The sequence below is a fragment of the Myotis brandtii genome, unplaced genomic scaffold, assembly GCF_000412655.1.
Source record: "Myotis brandtii unplaced genomic scaffold, ASM41265v1 scaffold248, whole genome shotgun sequence".
Taxonomy (NCBI): Eukaryota; Metazoa; Chordata; class Mammalia; order Chiroptera; family Vespertilionidae; genus Myotis; species Myotis brandtii.
In genome coordinates this window covers 2,500,344-2,514,166 of record NW_005359397.1, presented here as the reverse complement: position 1 = coordinate 2,514,166, position 13,823 = coordinate 2,500,344, and the positions used below count along the sequence as shown (strand labels likewise).

The 13,823-nt window shown below is 51.9% G+C and overlaps 1 long non-coding RNA gene across 1 annotated transcript in view; it reads left to right on the top strand.

Moving 5' to 3' along the window:
* LOC102244629 overlaps positions 1 to 13,823 on the top strand; it is a 71,953-nt gene that overhangs the window by 35,198 nt on the left and 22,932 nt on the right. The window lies entirely within an intron of this gene.

The following is a 13,823-nucleotide window of genomic DNA, read 5'->3' as shown; positions in this document are numbered from 1 at the left end:
GCTGGGGAGAAGGTGGGGGCGTCGGGATGGAACAATGGCCAGAGGGGCGAGGACGCCGACCGTGGGCCTCCGTGAGCGCCCCTCCCGCCCCGCCCCGCCCTTGGGGAGCTGGGGAGCGGAAGGGGGACAGGAGCTAGGGGACCCGCGATCTGAGAAGGGGCCCCCAAAAGGCCCAGGGCCCTTCCAGCCGGGGCCCAGCTTTGACTGTTTCCGACATGCAGTGTCCTATCTGGGTACTTGGGTTGAAAAAACCCCGACTCCTCACCATGGCCCATGAGACCCGGTGCGACCCGGCCCTGCACCGCTCCAGCCCGCCCGGTACCGGTACCGGTGTCCCTTCAGGAGCCTCCACATCCAGGTCCTCCTTCCTGCTCCTTGGACAAGCCAGCCCTGTCCTCAGGTCTTTGCACCTGCTGTTCCCCCTGCCTGGAAAGCTGTGGCCTGCTCTTTGCATGGCTGGCTCCTTTGATCTCGGCTTAAACATCACCTCCTTCAAGACGTCCTCCCTCCCGTGGCCGGTGGCCCAGTGGTTAGAGCGCGACCCCGCTCGGAAGGCTCTCGGGTTCCATTCCCCGTCAAGGGCACCTACCTGGTTTGCATGTTCAGTCCCCACCGCTGTCATGGGTCGTGGGTCGGGGGGTCAAGGTGCTTGCGGGATGTCTCTCTCCCCCTCCCTCCCTCTCTTCCATTCTCTCTAAAAATCAATGGGAAAATTATTCTCAGGTGAGGATTAACAGCAACAAAAAAAGTTCTCCCCGACCATCCATTTGGAAGTGGAATTCCCACCCCCTGTTAGTCTCCACATTACCCTGTGCGTTTCCTTCTCTTTCAAGGCTTGTATTTAAATTAGAAATTAGACCTTTATTTCTTTAAATCTTCATAAGAACCCTCTCTTCCATTCTCTCTAAAAATCAATGGAAAAATTATTCTCAGGTGAGGATTAACAAAACAAAAAAGAAAAGAAAAAACGGAGAAGTTGTCCCTGACCATCCAATTGGAAGTGGAATTCCCACCCCCCTGTTAGTCTCTACATTACCCTGTGTGTTTCCTTCTCTTTCAAGGCATGCATTTAAATTAGAAATTAGATTTTTATTTCTTTAAATCTTCATAAGAACAGGGGACGCCTTTTTCTTGTTCATGTCCTAGGTTCTCCTGCATCTCCCTCCACATTCTCTCCCCACCCCCCACCCCCCAAATCCAGCCTCAGGCTCTGAGCAGCTGGCACTGTAGGCTCTGCACTGTCCAATTCAAGTGGAAACCAAGGGCAAGAAAGCACGTGGTCCCTGTGATGGTGACAAAGAGCATCTCCCTGGTCATCACTGTAGAAACTCCCCCTTAAATGCAGTTTAAAGGCCACACAAGTAACAAAGATGCCTAATAAATAAGAGCAAACACCTGGTGCTATGTCTTAGCACCATTCTAGGCACCACACATATTTTGACCCATTTATCCCTCACAACAACCTTTCAGGAAAGGCAATATCTCCACCCTCCTTTTGCAGAGGGGAAAACTGCAGCACAGAGAGGTTAAGTAACTGGCCCGAGGTCACACTGTGGGAGTCACAGAACTGGATTTGAACCCAGGCAGCTAGGCCTCAGCACCAGTCTCCTTAACTCTGTGGTATCTTCACGTTTATAGTGGGCAACACAGACGACCCAGTGGTTGCAACACAACTGAGGTGAGTGCCCTCTTAAATAAGCGAATGTTTTATAGTAAAAATCATCCGTGATGAGAAAGGAGAAGTCTTTAGGCAACGTCTTGTTTACTGTCTGCTCACGGGAGTACAGCCATGTTGTCAGGCAGGGAAGATAAACTTAAGGTGACACGGTGGGACAAGAGAGCCCTGAGCTCAGTGAAGAGGACTTGAGTGCTGGGCCTGCTCATGCTGCTGACTTGCATATCCTTGCCCTCCCTGGGTCTCCAAACACAGCACGAGAATACAACCGAGCTCACCTGGGCCGGGAGCTGTGCTGGGCATGTTACATGCATCACAATAAGACTTTGAGGTTTGGATCAGCAGCCTCACGTCGGCGGTGGAGAGACTGAGGCTGGGGCAGGTGAACAGTCTTCATGGGAAGGTGGGCACGGGGCGCAGGGTGTTCCCCGCTGGGGAGGGAGGCCAGTGCTGCTTGCTGAGCAGGGACGGGGAGGAGGAGAGGCGGGGCCAGCTTGGTCTCTTTCCAGCTATGAATAGTTAAAAGGCAATTACGATGCTAATTTGCAGCCCTAATAGCTGCAGCTCTGAGCGAGGAGTAGCTGAAAGGTACTGTCAGTCAGAGCTGCTAGCCCAGGGCCCTACAGGGACAGTTTTCTTGAGACCCCTGGACCATGGCCGGGTCTAGGCAGAAACACTGCTCCTTGTCCCCAAAACACAGTGGCCTCTAAGGGTCCCTCTGAGTGAAGGGAGTGTAGCCAGGACTTCACGCCAGTGGTCAGAGGGGGCTGCAGACTCTGAGGGCAATGAAAATGCTCAGGAAATTTTCTGATTTTCTCCCTCCTTCCCTTCCTCTCTCCCTCCCCTCCCTGGAATAAGACCAAAAATACCAACAACAAAAGCAAAATGTGCTTGTCTGTTGGAGTCAGGCTGCCTGTGGGTCACCAGCACTGTGCCTTTGGAAAATGTATTTTACTTCCTGTGCCTCAATATCCTCATCTGTAGAACAGGGATGAAAACAGTAGTGCACACCTCATAGGGCCATTATCAAGTTTAAAGGACACAGTGCCCTCTAGCCCCTTGGTGGATACTGGAATGACCAGCTGCTAGAATGGCGATGACACTGGACAGGGCGCTGGGGATGTCACACTGAGAATTATGCACAAAATCCCCACCTTGCGGTAGAGAGACAGTTAAACAAGAGGACAGCATCAGAGGTGCTATAATGGGAAAGGTTGAGGGGGCATAATCCAGATGAGGGTTGAGTGGGGAGTGGTAGGCAGGGAGGGCTTCATGGAAGAAGTGGCAACCCAAGGCCAAGACTGAGAATGAGTGAGTCAAAGGCTTGGGTGAAGGGGTTGGGGTTGCTTCCAGGAGATTTCTTCTCCATAAATGTCCCATCAGCAAATTCATCCATGCCCGGCCGAGCCCTCTCCAGTCATCACACATGAGAGGCCGTCTCTCTCAGAAATCAGGGCTCAGGGGCTGAACTGTAGGAGTGGTTTGGTGTGACAGTGGTACATAACACAGGCACATGAATAAGGGAATTGCCCACAATTATCCGTGATTATGTCATTGTGCTGATGCTGTAATACATGGCAAAAGTGTCCTTGAGTGGGAGAGAGAGAGACAAGGACAGATGTTAGAATAGATGCTGCCAAAAGGGATTGAGAAATTGCCCCCATGAAGGAGGAAGACTTTGGAGGCAGCAGGGGGGTGGTCCTAGACCTGCTGACTCCCTGTCGTACCTCCATGCCACACATCCGCCCCTCAAGGCTCTCTTCTTTGCCATCCCCCAGCCAAGGGCTTTTAGAACACCGGCTTTAGCCCCATCCACAGTGTTTCTGACCCAGTAGGTTTGGGGAAAGGCCCAAGAATTTGTGTTTCTTACAGCCTCCCAGGTGGCTGATGCTGCTGGTCCATGGACCACACTTTGAGAACCCAGTTCTCTAGCCTCATCTCCTCCCAGCCCATCCCATGCCCTCTACACACCACACCTTTGCCCCACCCCATGCCAGTTGCCCAAGATCAGGATTTTTTTTTTTAAAAGCCACCAGGTGGTTTCAATGTGCAGCAAGAGTCAAAAAAGCCTGACCCAAACACACAGGGTGAGACAATGGAATTCTGAACGGAATTGACTAGGACACCTGAACAAACCAAAATAAACCCTGAAGCTGCCCTGCTGGTCTATGCAGGGCTCAGGGTAGGAACGCATGCCCGGCCCCCTCTGCTCCAGGCCCCTCATTCCCCATCCAGGCAGGCCCAGGGGAGCTACTCACAGAGGCCAACAGACCGGGTGCTCAGAAGGCACGTGTATGACACCTGTGCCTAGATTCTCTGCCTCGCCCACTGCAGAAACCACGAAGCAGTCGCAGCTCTCGGCCCTGGAGCTCAGACTGAGCCTCAGAGCCTTTCCCACCACGGTCCAGGCAGCCATTTCCAAGTAAGCAGAGTTCGGACTTGAATTCAAACTTCCTGCCCAGGGACTGAGGTTGCCTTCCCACCTCCTGTTTTGACCCCTTTAGTTGCTAATTGCTAGTACGTCATCATCCCCTCTGTCCCTGAGCTCTTGCTTCCATTCTCCTGCCGCTGTGCTGTCTCCCGTAACCCCCAGCCCCTCAGCCTTTTAGACATCGGCTCTCCTGAGTGGCATTTTGCTTTGGAGCTTAGCACAGGGCCTGCATACATTAGGCACTTAAACCATGTTTCTGAATATCCGAGAGTCTATGAATGACGAAGTAAGCTCTCCTGGTGTCTTGGTTATTATTGCATAACAAGCTACTCCAAAAATTACTGTCTTAAAGGAATGGTTTTATTTGCTCGTGGTTCTGTGGGTCTAGGATTTGGTCAGGGTTCTGCTTACATGGCATCACATGGCTTTCTCATGTGGCTGGCAAATGACACAGACTTCAGGAGGGCCTTTCCACGTGGCTGCTTGGACTTCCTCACTTCATGGTGGTTGGGCTCCAAGAAGGAGCATTCCAAGTGGCAAAGGTAGAAGCTGCTAATCTCAGAGTTACACAGTGTCACTGTTGGCACATTCTACTGGCCAAACAGGCCAGAGTCGACCCTGATTCAAAAGGAAGGGGAATAAACTACACCTGTCCATGGGAGGAGCAGCAAAGAATTTGCAGCCCATTTTAACTCACTCAATTTGGGGAGTTTAGGGTATGGCACCCAGAAGGTGCTCAGTAAATATGTTTTCCCCAATCCTCACCTGAGGACATTTTTCCATTGAATTTTCAAGAGAGTAAAAGGGAGGAAGAGGCGGGAGAGATAGAGAGAAAGAGAGACACATCGATTGGTTGCCTCCTGCACTCGAACCCAAGACATGAGAGAGACACATCAATTGGTTGCCTCCTGCACTGGAACCCAAGACCCCCTGGTATGCAGGCCGATGCTGTAACCACTGAGCACACTGGCCAGAGCACAATTTCTTAATGAATGAGTAAATCAATTCCATTGCTCCCCCAGTTCACACAAGCATTCCCGTGTACAAACCCAGTCCTAGCTCCTGACCCAGCTCCATGCTGCAGCTGGAGGGTGATTGGTGAATTCCCAGCCCCCAGCCTGACATGGAGGAGGCAAGAGTGAGGTGCAGGCTGAAGAGTGAGGGCCCTGCCAAGAGATGGGGGTTGAGGCTTCTTGCAAATGAGCCACACTTGGGGGCAGGGCGTCTGGGCTGCCCCCAGCCCATTTCCATCTACTGATGTAGAGTTGGAAAAATGCTGATTTTTTTTTTTTTGAGCACTGGAGACAGAGAGCAATCTGGGTTGCTATGCAACCAGCGCCTGTGCCCAGCTGATAACACCAGAGGAATTAACTGTCCTTGTCCTGCTCAGGCTCTGGAGGAGGGGGCTGCTGCCGCTTCCCAGCGCCTGGCCGCAGCCCCCACCAGCTGCATCTCCGGCCCAGTTAGGGGTGGGGGAGACTGGAGCCAGGTCCCAGCCCCTCTCTGGCTCCACAAGGAGCAACCAGAGGGGGAGTCCCTTTTCTCTTGCCAACGGGAGCACCTTTGGAGAGTGAGGAGGGGGCTGCCCGAGGGTCTCTTGGCCGCAGGTCATCTCCAACCTCTTTGATCTGCTAATGAGCTGAGAATTAAAGACAAACCTGAACTCAGAGGGAGGCTTTAAGGAGGTAAGGGGCTGGCCTAGAGTGAGGACAAGATGGGCAGAATGAGGCCAGCTCCTGGGGCAAGAGAGAAGCACAAATACAGCCCTGAGCAGGGGTCCAGGCCGCACTGCCCATACCACAGGGCCCCCAAGGCTTGGAGAAGCAAGCCAGGCGAGGGTGAGATGCCCTTCGGTGCAGGGGGGCCCTGTGTGGGGTGGCAGACCCTTGGCATCCTTAGAAGGTCAAAGCTTCTCATATCCAGAGGCTGAAGAGTTGCAGGAAGCCTGTCTGGGGTCTTGAGGGATGCTCAGGAATTGGGGGGAGACTTAGAGAAACACATTTAATGTGTCCATCTCCCCACTATGGTGCCTTTAGTGCAAGGAACGTGTAACATATGGGTTTCAGAGTCAGATCTAGGTTCAAATCCAGCCACTTACAGCTGTGGGACCTTAGGCTGGTCCCTTCACCTTCCCGAACATCAGTCTTCTCAGCCACAAAGAGAAGGATAATCCTATCTCTTCATAAGGATGAAATCAATCACGCATCAGCTTACACCTAATGTTTCTGGGTGAAAGCTGGTCCAATATTGGCTCTTTCATTTGGTTCAACCTAAAAGTTCAAGACTGAGCACTCGGTAAGTAGAAGCAGCTATTCATGTCTTTTGTTGCACTGGCTGTGGCCCAGTGCGCATGTTCAGTGAATGAACGAAGAAAACCAGGACCGGGCTGAGCAGGGACTAAGTAGCAGGTGGCTTGTCCCTGAGCCCAGAAGACACTGTGACATGATGGGGGCTCCTGCCCTGAGCCAAGAGAGAGCCACTGACCCAGTGTCTGCTACTCCCCTCCCTTCATCCCTCCCCTTCCCGTGTGTGCCCTCTGTGTTTATTTCTCTCTCTTGCCTCATTTACTGAGCAAAAGTCTTGTTTTTAGGTTACCATGGTTACCATTTACTTGCATACTTACTCTGTGCCAGGCTCCAATCTGAGCAATTTGCAGGCATTAACTCATTTACTCCTGACAACAGGCTAACTTGAACCTTATTTTTAACCCTTTGTTTGAAGTAAGGTGAATCCACTTTGCCCCACCCTGTATTTATTGACTGAATGCATGCATGTATGGATGAATGAATGAATGAGTGAATGAATGATAGCCATGCTTTTCAAAGAAGTGTATGAGTAGCCCGGAGCAGCGGTCTCCAACCTTTCGGACCTCATGGACCACCAGTGGTCTGTGGACCACCGATTGGCAACCGCTGGCCTGGAGGGTACCAGAGAGCGCCAGAGGCCATGGGTACCCATTTTTGGAATGTCCATTTTATTCAGAGTATGAGGGAAACCATGTAACCGATAACATCATTTTGGGGGGTTATTTTTTTTTTAGCGCGGTAAAATATATATAACACTATAGTGGTTTCTTTAAAAATATATAAACATGGAATAACCATGTGATTCAGCAATTCCACTCCTGGGTCTAGCCCCAAAAGACTTGAAAATAGAAACTCGAACAGATACGTGTACGCCAATGCTGAGGTATTATTCACAACAGCCAAAGGGTGGAAACGACCACATGTACGTCAACAGATGGACAGATACACATGTGGTACACCCATACAATGGACTATCACTCAGCCTTACAAAGAAAGGAAACTCTGATACATGCTCCAACATGATAAAGCTTGAAGACATTATACTTAATGAAATAAGCCAGTCACAAAAGGAAATATACTGTATGATTCTGCTTACAGAGGTACCTGGAGTGGTCAGATTCCTAGAGGCAGAGCGCAGCATGCTGGTTACAGTAGGGGCTAGGGCGGGAAGGAACAGGGAGTCCTCTCGTGAGTAGAGTTTTCTATTGGGGAAGATGAAAGAGTTCTGGTGGTCATGGTCACACAACAATGTGAATGTCTTAATGCCACTGAACTGTAAAACGGTAAATGTTATGTGGATATTTTAAACTGTGGTGAAGCATACATAACTCCACAGCATGGAAATCATTTGATCGGGGCCACCCCTCTGTCTCAGCGCGGTAAAATATATATAACACTATAGTGATATTCTATGGAGGTACAGTGTCCAGGCTGCAGTTTGGATGGAGCAGGCACGGGAGGGGGGAGATGGGGTGATTCAAGGGGCCATGTCCAGTTAGCTGATTTCACCATAACACACCAAATTAATTTTCTTTACCAAATATCTCTTGAGTGTGCACCAAGCACAGGTTTATGGGGCGGCGCCGCGGTGAGGGGTACAGAGGCAAATCGTGCCCAGGCTCTGGCCCCCAGAGCACCCAGGCCCAGAGGAAAGGGCCAAGACCCACATCTGCAAAACAGGACCGGACCTGCTCCCTGGGTGGGAAGGGCCTGGCGCCGAGCGAGAGGCTAGGAGATGCCAGCCTCCTTCCTGGTTTTCTGACTTTGGACTCTCGGAGGAGGTAGAGGTCCAAGTCAGGTACCCGGTGGGTTCGGAGTCCTGGGAAACAGAACAGCCAGAGGCCTTCTTTCTTTTCAATGCCGGAGAAAAATCTCACCACGGAGGGAGCAAAGTGGGGTCTTAGTGAATCATGATTTCTCTGCATTTCCCCACCCCCACCCCAATCAAGGGCCTAGTCTAACATCAATCGCCGCCCCCTCCTAGGCTCTGTGCCCCCACCCGCATGAGTCACGCTTCTCAGATCCGATTGTTCACGGGCCTCCTCAGTCCAAAGCTCTTGATGGATTTGGTAATTGGAGTAATTACGGTAATTTTACCTTAAAGACAGGCAGCTGCAGATTTCCTATTGGGGAGGCCCCTCCCTGGGCCTCCTGCCAGCCAGTATTCAGGGACAATGACAAGTGGCTCCCATTCCCTTCCCCCAGAATGCAAAGTGGTGGGTGGGGTGATGTTCTCAATAGAGGGCATCTCAGCAGCCCCCGCCTCCCCCTTCCCAGGGCTGGGGGCAGCAGGACAGGTTTGTCAGGAATCATTCTCCTTCCCTCCAGCCCAGCCCTGGTTCTAGGCACTTGCAAAGCTCAGCAGCGACATCCTCTTGTTCCCTATCCAGGCCTGCAAACCAAGACCCAGGACCTCTCAGTCTGTGGGTGGAGTTCTTTCCAGATTCCTCGATGCCCCAGTTACACCTGCTCTGTGGTCTCGGGTGTGAGGGACAGGCAGGAGGAATGGACCCTTGAACATGGCCGGGGAGAGTCACCTGTCCACAGCCAGGTGCCAGGCAGCACCCTTCCCCGCTCCACCCCAGTCAGAGCCGGGGCTGCCCTGTCCCTGGGGCAGCCTGTGGAATGTTTGCCTTCCTCCCAGTGCCCCTCAGATGCCAAAGAGGAAAGTGCTGGGGAGGACGTGGGCGGCGGAGCGCTCTTCTGATTTCCAGGGTAGAAGGCTTCTCAGCGGAGGGACTTCAATGAAGGCCTCAAAGAACGTGTGAGACGCCTCTGGAGGGCCTGGCGCAGTCAGCAAGGCAGCTCATGCAGGGGATTTGGGACCCTATGGAAGGCTGTCAGGGCAAAGTTGGGGCGGTCTCAGAATTCCCAGCGCGGTGGTTTGGTAGATTTAAACACTTCCGGTCTTCCCAAATCTCTTAGGATCCGTTTCCAGTCCCTACCAATCTGCCCACTGCCCACTTCCACACCAGCCTCTCAGTGTCTCTCTGCTCAGGGCCGAACACACACTGTTCCTACTGCCTGATGCCCTTCCACCTCTCACCTGTTCATCTTTCAAGTTCAGCTTAACCATCGCTCCCGGAAGAGGCCTCCTGGGAAACTCCAGACTCCTCCCCTCCCCCTGCCCTCTGCATCTGTGGCTCCTCTCCTTGGCCTCACTCCCCACGACTGTATTTATAAAGCAATTTGTGAGATGGGTTATTTTAACATCTTTCTTCCTTCCCAAGACCGTAAACTCTGAAAGGAAGGTCTGTGTTGATTAATGCTCCGTCCCCAGTGCATGGCTCGGAATATAAATTTTTGTTGATTGCATGTTGAAAATTGTCAACAGGCAGAGAGCGGGTGAAGGTGCCTTCTCAGAAGAGGAACAACATAAGCAAAGGCTCAGAGGCCAGAGAGGACAGAGTAGGTTCAGAAAATGTTGGGGCCAAAGTGGAGGGCGAGCCAGGAGCCAGGTATGGGGCAAATGGGAGGGGCCTGCTCTGCTTCTTGGGACCAGGGCAGGGTTGCATTGGTGGTATGGGCACCCCCCCACCAAGGAAGCCTCCTGGAGATACTACACCTTGCTGCCCAGGGCTGCTTGAGTTGGGGAGCTGGGGGCTGGGAGAAGGGCTGAGGGAGCAATGTTCAAAGGGGGGAAGTGGCACCCTAGGTTAGCCTCCTCGGTTTGCAGGAATTACTGAGGACTGGGACTCTGGTGGATTGGATTGTGAGTAAGTGAGGTAACACTGTGTGCTTTGCAAGTTCACTCCACTCCACCAAAGTTCCAAGGAAATGGGGCATCCCCCCAGCACACACTTGCAAAACAACCCTCAGCCAATAACGGGTGGGAGCGGGCTTTCAAATGCTCCTCTTCCTCTCGCCTCGGGAGTGCATTCCTCTGAGGAGTGTTCAGTGCTGTCTCCCTGAGTCCTTGATGGGCCACCACAGACAGGACACCCCTCAGACAGGACTCCAGCAGCCTTACTGGGTCACCTCACTATCATTCTCCACTTGACTTGGCCATTAGGCTGGACTGGGGCTCCCTGGGGTTGCTGGGGGGTTGGGCCACCTAGAACCACAAGGAGGCATGCCCCTTGTGGCCTGAGAGCATCACTGAGTGGCCAGGGAGGCTCCTCCCCTTTTCCTCCGGCTCTGGGGAAGCGAGGGCAGTACTGGCTGCAGAATTTCAACTAGTCTTGCCTCTCACATCCCTCAGGCAGGCGGTGTCCCTCCACCCCTCCCACCTCTCTCAGGGCCAATGAGTGGATAAAGCCTCCGAGATTGACCCCCCAAACCCCTCCCACCGTCTCCTGATGAGCCAATCACTGGGTGCGCTGTAAGTGGGGACAAAGGGTGGGAAGGATATGGATGACGGCGGTGGGGAGAGCAGGAGGGGAAAGCTCTGGGAGGGGTCCTGACCCATCCCTTAGGCCAGGCTGCTCCAGAGAGCCTCTGCCCGCACATGCTGCTGCAACAGCAACAGCCTTGGCTGAGGTCTGTTCCCTGTATCATTTTGATGTTAGTTCAAGTGTCACCTCCTCAGAGAGGTCTTCTGTAGCAGATGCTACACCCCCTCTCTCCCACCACATTCCTGGGCACCCACTGTTCCCGTCCTCACTGAGGGCTTCCTATTACAAGCACCTGGGTCTCTCTGCCCAGGATCTTTCTCTGACACAGTGAGGTGCTCAGCCTGCGTGTCTGAATACCCGGGGAGGTACTTCCTCTGTGCAGGGCTCACGTCTGCCTTTGCTCAAGGAAACATTCCCACCAGAGGCATATTTCCAACCCCACCCTCCTCTCGCGGAAGCTGGAGGAAGCAAGGGCTTGTCACAGTCTGCTCAAGGGGGCTTACGCAGCAGATATTAATTTTCTCACAGTTCTGGGAGCTAAAAGTCCAAGGTCTACAAGGTGCTGTGAGTTTGGTTTCCGGGGAGGATTCTCTTCCTGGCTTGCAGGTAGCTGCCATCTCACTGTGTTCTCGCGGGGCCATTCCTCTCTGTGCATGGAAAGAGCATTATGACGTCTCATAGTCTGCTTGTAAGGACACCAGTCCTATGGGATAGGGCCCCACCCTTATGACCGCCTTTAACCTTAATTACCTCTGTAAGAGCCCTATCTCCAAATACAGTTACCTTGGGAGTTAGGAAAGAGCATTATGACGTCTCATAGTCTGCTTGTAAGGGGTCCTATGGGACAGGGCCCCACCCTTATGACCGCCTTAACCTTAATTACCTCTGTAAGAGCCCCATCTCCAAATACAGTTACCTTGGGAGTTAAGGCTCCAACATATGAACTTGGGAGGAGGGGACACAATTTAGTCCTTAACAGGCTTCTTAAAAGAAATATGCTCTCAGTCCTAGCTGGCCCCAGACGGCAGAGCCCGGAGAAGCTGGGCACCCACTGTGAGCTGTGCTAACCCAGCAGCGCACTGGTGCGGGATCATCAATCACCATGATGCCACAGGGTGGAAAAAGATGAGCCCCCAGATAGCGCGAAGATGAATGGAGACACTGACATGTGATTAAACTGGGATCCTCACTGATAACTGCAGACCCACTCTGCGTGCAAAGTTAGTGAAAAATCAAACAGAGGCCTAAAACCAGGACTACAGGCTTTATTAGAGGAGAAGCACCTGCCGGGCTGTCTCCCAAGGGGAGAACAGCAGCACGTGCAGAGGTAGGCACGCCTTTTGAGGGGCGGAATGGGAAGGGGTGGGGGGCTTAGTGTACTCGGCGCACACTGATTGGTGGCTTACTGCATTGTCCATATAGGACAAGGGCTTAGGGTATTTGGCAGGTGTGGATTGGTGGTCCAATGTATAGTCCATATAAGGTACCTGGTTAGTCACTCAGGTATTTCTGGGCTGCAGGTTACATCATACCCTGCCTACCAGTTGGGGGAAGGGAGGATCTATCAGCACAGCCAGGCCTGGGTTCTGGCACCCACCAGGACACCTGCCCCTCCCCCTGCCAAGGTTAAAGAACTGTACTCTATCCAAACAGCTCCTTGTCATGCTGGCTCTGTAACTGACGCGTGAGGCATGCCAGGGGACAAGCACAGTTGCTGGGAACCGTGGGGCCAATCTTGTCATTAGTCACCATTTCAGGCTGCCTGGCTCTTGTTAATAATTCATAATAATGATGACAGCACTGGATGCGCACTTGCTATAGGTACTTCAGGAGCGTTTCTTCATTTTCACAACTCAAACCAAGTCAGGTGGTGAGGACAACAGTTTCTGGAAGAAACAGGTAGAGGGGTAGAGAGCTATTCAAATGCATTCACTCACCTGATGGATTTTATGGGGCACCTACTATGTGCCATCATATCCATAAAGGTGAGCAAAACCCACAAGGTCTCTGCCTTATGTTGAAGAGACAGATGATAAAAAACTAATTAAACAAAATAATTTCAGGTAATGATAATCAACTAATTTAATTAATTAAGGAGAGAGAGAGAGAGAGAGAGAGAGAGAGAGAGAGAGAGAGAGAGAGAGAAGAGCAAAACTTCAAGCGGCATGGTCAGAGAAGGCCTCTTGAAGGAAGGGACATCTGAGGTGAGACCTGGAGGTGAGAGGAGCTGCCATGGGAGTATCTTGTGGGAGAGTGTTCTAGGCAGAGAGACCAGCAAGTGCAAAAGCTCAAAAGCAGGAATGAACTTGGTGTCTTAGGAATTGAAAGAGTGCTCACGTGGCTGACTCTGCAAAGGGAGGGGCAGCGTGAGAGAAAGGGCATCAGAAACATTAAATGGGCCTCATAGGTCAGGGTAAGGACACTATTTTAAGTGGTATGGGGTCCCTCTGGAAGGTTTTTTGTAGGGTTGAATTTTAGTAGAATTGAATTTTGTTCTAAAAAGGGTCACTTTACAGAGGATAGCTAAGAGGGCAAGAAGGGAGAGACAGAAGTACAAGAAAGCATTGAAGACACTAACATTTTGGACCATTATCAACACCATCCTGATCACTATCGTCATCATCACCATGATCATCACTATCATCAGCATCACCATCATCAATATCATCATCATCACCATACCACCACCACCAGCACTACCACCACCACCACAATACCATCATCATCATTACTACCACCACATCACCGTTGCTATCACTATCATCAGCATCAGCATCACCATCAGCATCACCACCATCATGGTCATTACCTTACAGGGTCAAGCAGGTTCTATGAATGCACCACTAGTACCGCTTCAGCTAGTACTATTTCAGTGTACAGTGGCCAATTTCTAATTGTCAGCATCTGTATCTCTTTACTGGAGCGCTTTCTCTGGCTCCTGGAGCCCACTATGCCTGTACTCATGAAGGCTGACAGTGCCAGGGAACAAACGCCCACCCTCCTCAGGAGGAGCCCTCAACCAATGACTCACAGGAGTTGATGATTAAATACCCCACTCCCTTGCCCCTTGGGTGGGA